This window comes from Nicotiana attenuata, chromosome 11, assembly GCF_001879085.1.
Source record: "Nicotiana attenuata strain UT chromosome 11, NIATTr2, whole genome shotgun sequence".
NCBI lineage: Eukaryota > Viridiplantae > Streptophyta > Magnoliopsida > Solanales > Solanaceae > Nicotiana > Nicotiana attenuata.
In genome coordinates this window covers 39,612,498-39,620,265 of record NC_031999.1, presented here as the reverse complement: position 1 = coordinate 39,620,265, position 7,768 = coordinate 39,612,498, and positions in this window count along the sequence as shown.

The window sequence follows — 7,768 nt, the reverse complement described above, 5'->3', positions numbered from 1 at the left end:
CATAATGTAGAGAAGTGTTTAGAATGAGGCCCAACGCGCTCAAATACATGAACTTCAAGATTTTTAACCTCCTCAACACCAATCACACTAGAGTCAACTAAATTTGTATCTTCAACGTCCTTGGTTGACTCTAGTATTACTTCTTCAAAGTTGACATCCTCAAATTCTAGTTGGCTAGGTTGTTGATGTTCTACTCTGACCTCCCCAATTAACACCTCAAATTCATGCTCTTCTTGGCTACTATCCTCAATATTGGCTTGTTGTGCATTAAAAGCTCCAACCACTTGACTCAATTGAGCCTCCAACTTGCGAATAGTTGCCTCTTGCCTTTCTATGTGCAATTGTTTCTCATTGTTTTGTTCTAGAAGGCACTTTAGCATATCCTTGATCTCCTTCAGGTCCGCATTCCCAGGTTCTTCGTTCCTATTAACTTCACAAGAAAAGGTAGAACCATCATAGTAAGGGGTTGGGGGAAAATAAGAAATATAAGCACAACCATGAAGGTGACCATTTTTACCACCACACACATCACACACATTCCACAAATAATATTGAGTTGGTGCACATAACTCGCTCTTAGGAACGTTTTAAAAATTTTGCCACGGGTGATTTCCTTCACAATAAGTATGGAGATCAATAGTAGAATTATCTACACCTAAATTCCCATAATTCCAAGATGTCATGTTTCTCAAATCAACAGTTATAAAAAAAAATACAAAAAAAAATAAAACAAACTAAAAGTTCAAACTTGAACCCTAGCAATATATACAGCTACAACTACACCGTTAGTTCCCTGGCAACGGCGCCAAAATTTGATCACGCCCAACTCTAGTCCTAAAAAGGATAAGCGGTCGCTGCAAATATAATCCGGTCTAAAAGTCCGGAGTCGAATCCCACAGAGAACTAAGGCTTAGCTGTATCTGTTTAATATCACCAAGAAGACAAGATTGAAAATAAATAAACAGCTGAAAACTAACTATGCTTGAATTGTAAACAATTAGAATAAAGGTCTAAGGTAATGGTTTCCCCCGTTGTTGATTTTCTTGGTTGTATGTTTCTTATAGCGTTGACTTAGTTGCCTCTATCAATCATGAACTCTCCAGCTATCATAAATCTCTCTCAAGCAATTATGATAATTTACTAGACGCACTCTCTCAAGCTACGCTAGCTAGATTCACATTACAGTTCACTTAGATCGCACCCGAGGTATCGTTTTCTCTAATCCAACCTCTAAACCCTCGGTTATGACTCTCGCCTATACTCCGGGAGTGATGTTGTTCAAACAACTACCTAAATATTCACTCTCTCTCAAGAAGATACATAATAAATAGGAACGGCTAATTGAGGATCCTTTCAATTAACCACAATCAAAACATAGTTGAACAAATAGAGATTAAACTAATTCAAATCTATATTACTTATAACAACCAATTCATCCCCAACGGGTTTCACCAAAACCTTAGATTAGAAAAGTTAGCTACTCATGAAAATAACGAAAATCACAAAAGAATTCATATTCAAAGGTAAAAGAACAAAGAAGAAGATTAAAGATTGATGCCCAATGATCCTCCTTGCTTCTTGCCCTTCCTTCTGATGTTTTTCACTTTTAAAAATCATTCTCTCCCGCTCTTGGCCGGCCTCCCTCGTTTAATATAGGGTTTAGGGCTTAAAATCCCGTGTTTTGCACTTTAGTCCCTAAAATTTACGCGTCCTGCCGCGGTCCCACCGCGGTTACGCCAGGACCGCGGCCAGAATGGTCCTCTGAATCTTTGGTAATGTTCTGCCGCGGTCCTACCGTAACCGCGGTTTTTCACCCTATTCCATTTGGAATTTGGAAAAACGTAAAACATAAAAGTTGTAGCCTTTTAAGTTAGTTTTCCAACCATATATTGTGGAGCCCAAATGGAGTTCTGAGCAAAAAGTTATGTGCATTTTACTAGACAGTGCGCAATATGCCTACTCGAGTCTTCGTTTGTTCTCAACTATCAAATTTGACCCCCGAACACGATCCCCGCTTAATTCCTTGAGCTTTTTCTCAGACTTCAAAGCTTCAAATCACTTAAATTCATTCCATAACATCTATATAGCTAGGAACTACACCTACAAGGCATAAAACACACAATTAGTGCAAAACACTAGCGATTAAAGCGCAAACTCAACTAAAGTGCAGTAAATTAGAGTGTAATAAGCGACTAAAATATGCAATTATAGCCTATCATCACATGTGATTTATGAATACATATTTATTCATGGAAGAATATGAATGTGCTAGTGGTAGTGAATCTACCACTGTCACATCTAGAAGGAGGTTTGAAATGATATAAAAAAATAATGTCATTATTATGGTTTGAATGGTCATTGGTCACGTACCTATTGTACGCCAAAATATTTTGCTAATGTGATTATTAAAGGATAACAGTAATGAAAGAAACAAATCTTGAATATTATTTTGATCATGACCATAATGGTATAACTTTCTCTTTGAAAGAGATATTCACCATATGGATGTTGATGAATATGTGGTAGTACAAAATTAATTGAGAACTCTAGAAGAGCCAATTATACTATAAGGTATTGTGTTCATAGTAAGTCTCGAAACTTATTGAGTTTCTAAAGTATTCGCGAAAGCGGTTGGTTATATTAAGACTATAAATAATGAGAAGACTTAATATCTTCTACTACTACAACTTGTAGCGACGTAATATGTATGTGAAAAGCTACCCACTTTATCCTCCAGTTTGTACAATAAAAGAATGCCAAAATAAAGTAGAAGTTTATTGATATAAAAACCCATATCATAATAAACTTGAAGTTTATTCATAATTGCACACGTCATTGTGTAAACCTGAAGTTTATCAATTTTGATAATTTATTCAGTTGGCATAATTGGTTTAGCCATCTTAATTTATGTATGATGTGCAAGAATAAAAGAGAATTCACTTGGGAAAAATATTAAAGAACTAGAAAGTTCTGTACGAATTCTTTTATGTTGTTTGTTCTTATTAATTAATAGCTAACTAAAATAGGGATTGAATCCCATGAATGCTGGAAATATAAAAGGTGAATATGGGCACCTGCCATGTATACCACATAAGATGCATCTATGAGATGGTTACATGTGCGATTATTATTAACCTGCAACATGGCATTTGCCAGATAACTTGCTCAATAATTTAATTTTGAGCATATTCCAGATTTTTTATTCAAGATAGTTCATCTTGATAAGTTGGTTTACATTGCAGTTGGTTTAGCAAAATGATTTATTGAGTGCCTCCACTTAAGAGCTAAACTATTGCTTATGAGAACAACGTTGTCTATATCAGTTTGATATACGTTATATACGAAAGTATATTGCATTCTCCCTTCACAACTGGTTCAGGGTCAGGAACCAAATAATTCCATCTTATTATTATTGATGTGCGGTGTATATTTTAATTAACACCATAACGCACAAACATGGGTTCCGAAGTTGATGAAGCAAGTTAGTTTTTCTAACATGAGGGGGAGACAAGATAAACAGTTGAGAAAAAAGTTACATTGAATGAATTGTCATTTGTACATCTAGATCTCCGAATAAGATAATATGAACTTGAAGTTCATAAAAAGATAATTCATCTGCAATATATTGCAAAGCATGCCAGACGCATTTGCTGATTCAAAGAAAGTAGCTATATTCTCACTGAAAATGCTCCTATTAGAATAAGTCTTTGAAGGACAAAGTCTATGGTATGCTTAAAGCGTATAGACAAATCGGTTTCAAATAAAATTCCTGATAAAAAGGAGATGAGCAAACGATCAAAATGATCATAATAAGGAGGCAAGTGATCTAGAAAATCACATGACATAACACTTCATATAATCTCAAGAGAGGTTCAGGTACCTGAAAATATGAATGAAGAGATCTCTATGTTATGTCTTTATGAAAAATAAGGAGGTTAGAACCGATATAAAATATTTGTCGACGACATCTATGATAGCGCTAAATATATATGAGGATCTTAAGTCTGGAGAAACAATTTGAAAGTATAAAGTCAATGGTATGTGCAATCAGTTTTCGATATCTTATTTGTCTAGCATGACATGAAAACTTGATATGCATCTAAAAGTCTATTATATGACTTATATGACTTAACTTATATGAAAATCCTTGAAGGATTTAAATCGCTTGAAGCATATACAATTCTTGGTCCTGAAGTACCATATGATAAGTGTAATTTGTGCACATATGTATCTTGCTATAACTATAAGCATAATAATGTGATAGCGGGAATTTTTACTTCTATGGAGATATTGAAAAGGCCATCCCACAATATTTTATGAAGACCTTATATATCTCTCAAGAATGATGATTTCAAGGTGCACATATTCATTCAAGTTAATATGACTGATTTCTTTATCAAGTCTCTACCAACGATCTTTTGAAGATGATGCACATGATTGGAATGTGAAGGTTCAAGGATGTGAATTAATGCTCTCATCAGGGGGAGTTAATACGCGTTGTACTCTTTTTCCCTTACAAGGTTTTGTCCCACTGGATTTTCCTTGCAAGGTTTTTAACGAGAAAACCAAAAGGCGTATTGTTAGATATGTGTACTCTTTTCCTTTACTAGAATTTTTTTCCCCACTTGGTTTTATTTTAGTTAAGATTTTAACGAGTCGTATTATTTTTTAAATAGACATTCAAGGGGGAATGTTATAAATAGAGTTTTATTTAAGGTGGATGTCTATATTTTAGAGAGATTTTAGGAATTTTACTTGGTGGCTAAGTCACTCTTTCCGTATAAATAGAGGGGTCATATTTCATTGTAATTCATCCCAAATCAATAAGAATTCTCTCTCTCTACTTTTCTCTGTAATACTCTTCTTCTTCTTTTATTGTTTTATAACACAAGACAAGTTCTTTAAGGAAAAAATATGTTACTATTGGTTTAAGAGAGAACTTATGTTGACGTAAAAATGTTATTAACACCTTCATTGTAGTTTGATATACTCTAAAAGATTATTAGTACTTTTTTTGAGGTTACCGATTTCTACTTCGTACTATATATATTTTATCATTCTAGAAAAGTTTAAGTTTAAATATTGCCCACGGGTCCATTTGTCCTTTTTTTCTTTTTTTGTAACTAAACTTTTTGTATTAATCACCTTTGAAAACTGTACAAAGTCATAGCTAACCAAACACAATTAGCTATCTAAAATCTACCAAAAACTCTCTACTCTATACTAGTCATTTCTCAACTGAAAATTAAAACTGGAAACTAAAACATAAAGCTCTGTAGCGAAATCTTGACTCTTGGGGCTGCTCTTACATGACAGATGTAAGCTACTTCACGCGCGATTGTTTTCCAGCTCCGATACTTCTTTTCAAAAATTTTACGATTCATTTCCATCCATATAGCATATATACACTCAGCATACACCATTCTGAAAATTTGGGCTTGCTGTGATTTCCCTTTGGCTTTTTGAATAGCCCATTCTGTGTGTTGGTTCCAAGTCTGCACTTGTATTCCCTTTGTTGGTAGCCATTATAGCCATTGCTGCATTTTCCTCCATATAGCTTTAGTAAATTCACATTCAGTAAAAAGATGGTCTCTTGTTTCTAGTTGATTCTGGTAGAGTGTGCATGTAGTGTCCACTGCTAATCCCCTTTCACCAATCGATCTGCTGTAGCTAGTCTCCCTTATAGTTGTAGCATATTATAAAAACTGCTTTAGGTCTGGCATCATTCTTAAACATAAGACACTTTCAAGGCGCTGCATCATTGTAGGGAGAAGCTTTTGATAAATTGAGTTGATCATGCTCCGAGTAGTTTTGACAGTAGATCAACTAGTCATGGCCATTCTATTTTTCTTCCACCCCCACCCCCTCCCCCACCCTAAATCTTTCTATCATCTGACAATATGAAATAATGATACTTGATAAGCATTATGTCTCTCTCAAACTATTATTAAAAGGGCCATGGCAAACTCTATCACTATCCATGGGATAAATATCGTTCCTCTATCTTTAATTAGAGATGTCAGGTTCAAACTTTGGGAACAAAGAAATTTCTAGTAATAAGTGTTTTTTCGTTAATAAATGTTAAGTGGCAAAAATTGTACTAGTTGTGTGAGTAAATACTAGATATCAGATGGCTATGCCAAAAAAAATAAAAAAATCATGACGGCCTATAAATATAATTCAACTTGTGAGTGAGTAGGCCTCATTTTTTTTTAAAAGATTAAGACGTTTGAATCTGAATGCACATCTGAATATCAAGATGTATATTAAGATTAAGACATCTGAGTTTGAATACACATTTGAATATTAAGATGTGTATTAAGGTCTAAATATTAAATTATTAAGACTGTTTGATTTTTAACATCTGAAATGTATATCTTTATTTGAAAATTAATAAACATAAAATTCAAATAAAATACTTTTTAATCTAATATTCTATCAATAAAATAAAATATTTTTTTGAAATATGATAGTTACTGCTGGTGATCGATAACGGTAGTGCTGGTGAATGCCTAGAGGCGGTGGTTGGTGATAGTTTTGGTTGATGGTGGTGGTTCAAGGTAGTAGCTAGTGGTTATTGATAGTGGTAGTGATTATAATTGAGGATGGTGGTGATGGGTGATGATAGTTAATAATGGCGGGTGGTGGTAATTTATAATGATGGGCAGTGCCGGGCTTTTGGCTATGGTTGTTGATGGTGATGGGTGATTAGTTGTGGTAGTTGAGGTGGATGAATGTTGGTTGTGGTAGAGAAAGATGGTGGTGGGGATGGTGGGGATAGTTGGTGTGGTAGTCGATAATGGCAGCAGCTATGATTGAGGATGGTGGTGGTGGTGGTGCTGGTAGTTGATAATGGTAGGCGGTGGTGGAATTTAATAATGAATATGGATGATAGCATCTTAACAAAATTAAGTCTGTTATAGATCTTAATCATACAGACCTATTAAGTGACTGTGAAAGTTAAAAAAAAATAGATTTAATGATTAAGATATGAATAATTAAGATTCAGACTTTAAAAACAAAGGCACCTAATTGGAAGTATTTCCCAAGATTATGCAAGACAAACTTTTAAAGGAAAAAAATATGTTACTATAGTGCTTTATTTCATTGAATGCACGATACATGTCACTAATATGATTTTTTTTGTTACTTAACAATAGTTAAGTGATTTAGGGTGTGTTTGGTACGAAGGAAAATGTTTTCCATGGAAAATGTTTTCCTAGAAAATGTTTTCATGGAAAATGAGTGGTTTTATCACTTATTTTCCCTTGTTTGGTTGGTGAGTGGAAAACATTTTCCGAAAAATATTTTCTATTGTTTGGTTAGAGAGTAGAAAATATTTTTTATGCAACTCTCCTCACCCCTCCCCCTCCCCCTAGCACACCCCTTCCCCAAGTCTCTAAAAATTGTCACAACCCAAAGCAACTAATGTGTTGCTTTACTTTTTTACGTAACAACCGCGAACTTTCGAACCCGTAAACTTTATAATTTCTAAACCGTAAACTTTCAAACACATAAACCTCTAAACTCATAACTCTGGAACTTGTAAAATTTCGAACCTGTAAACCGACAGATGAAAAAATTAAAATTGAAAATATGTATAAAAAAAATTATTTTTTCCCGGGGGGAGGGGGGGGGCAAGGGGGCAGGGGGCAGGGACAGGGGCAGGGGGGGGATATGTGCAGAAAAATAAAAAAATAGAAATTTAAAATTAAAAAAAAAAGTAAACTTTTTTTTTAGTCGCGGGAGGGGGAGGGGGGAGGGGGGT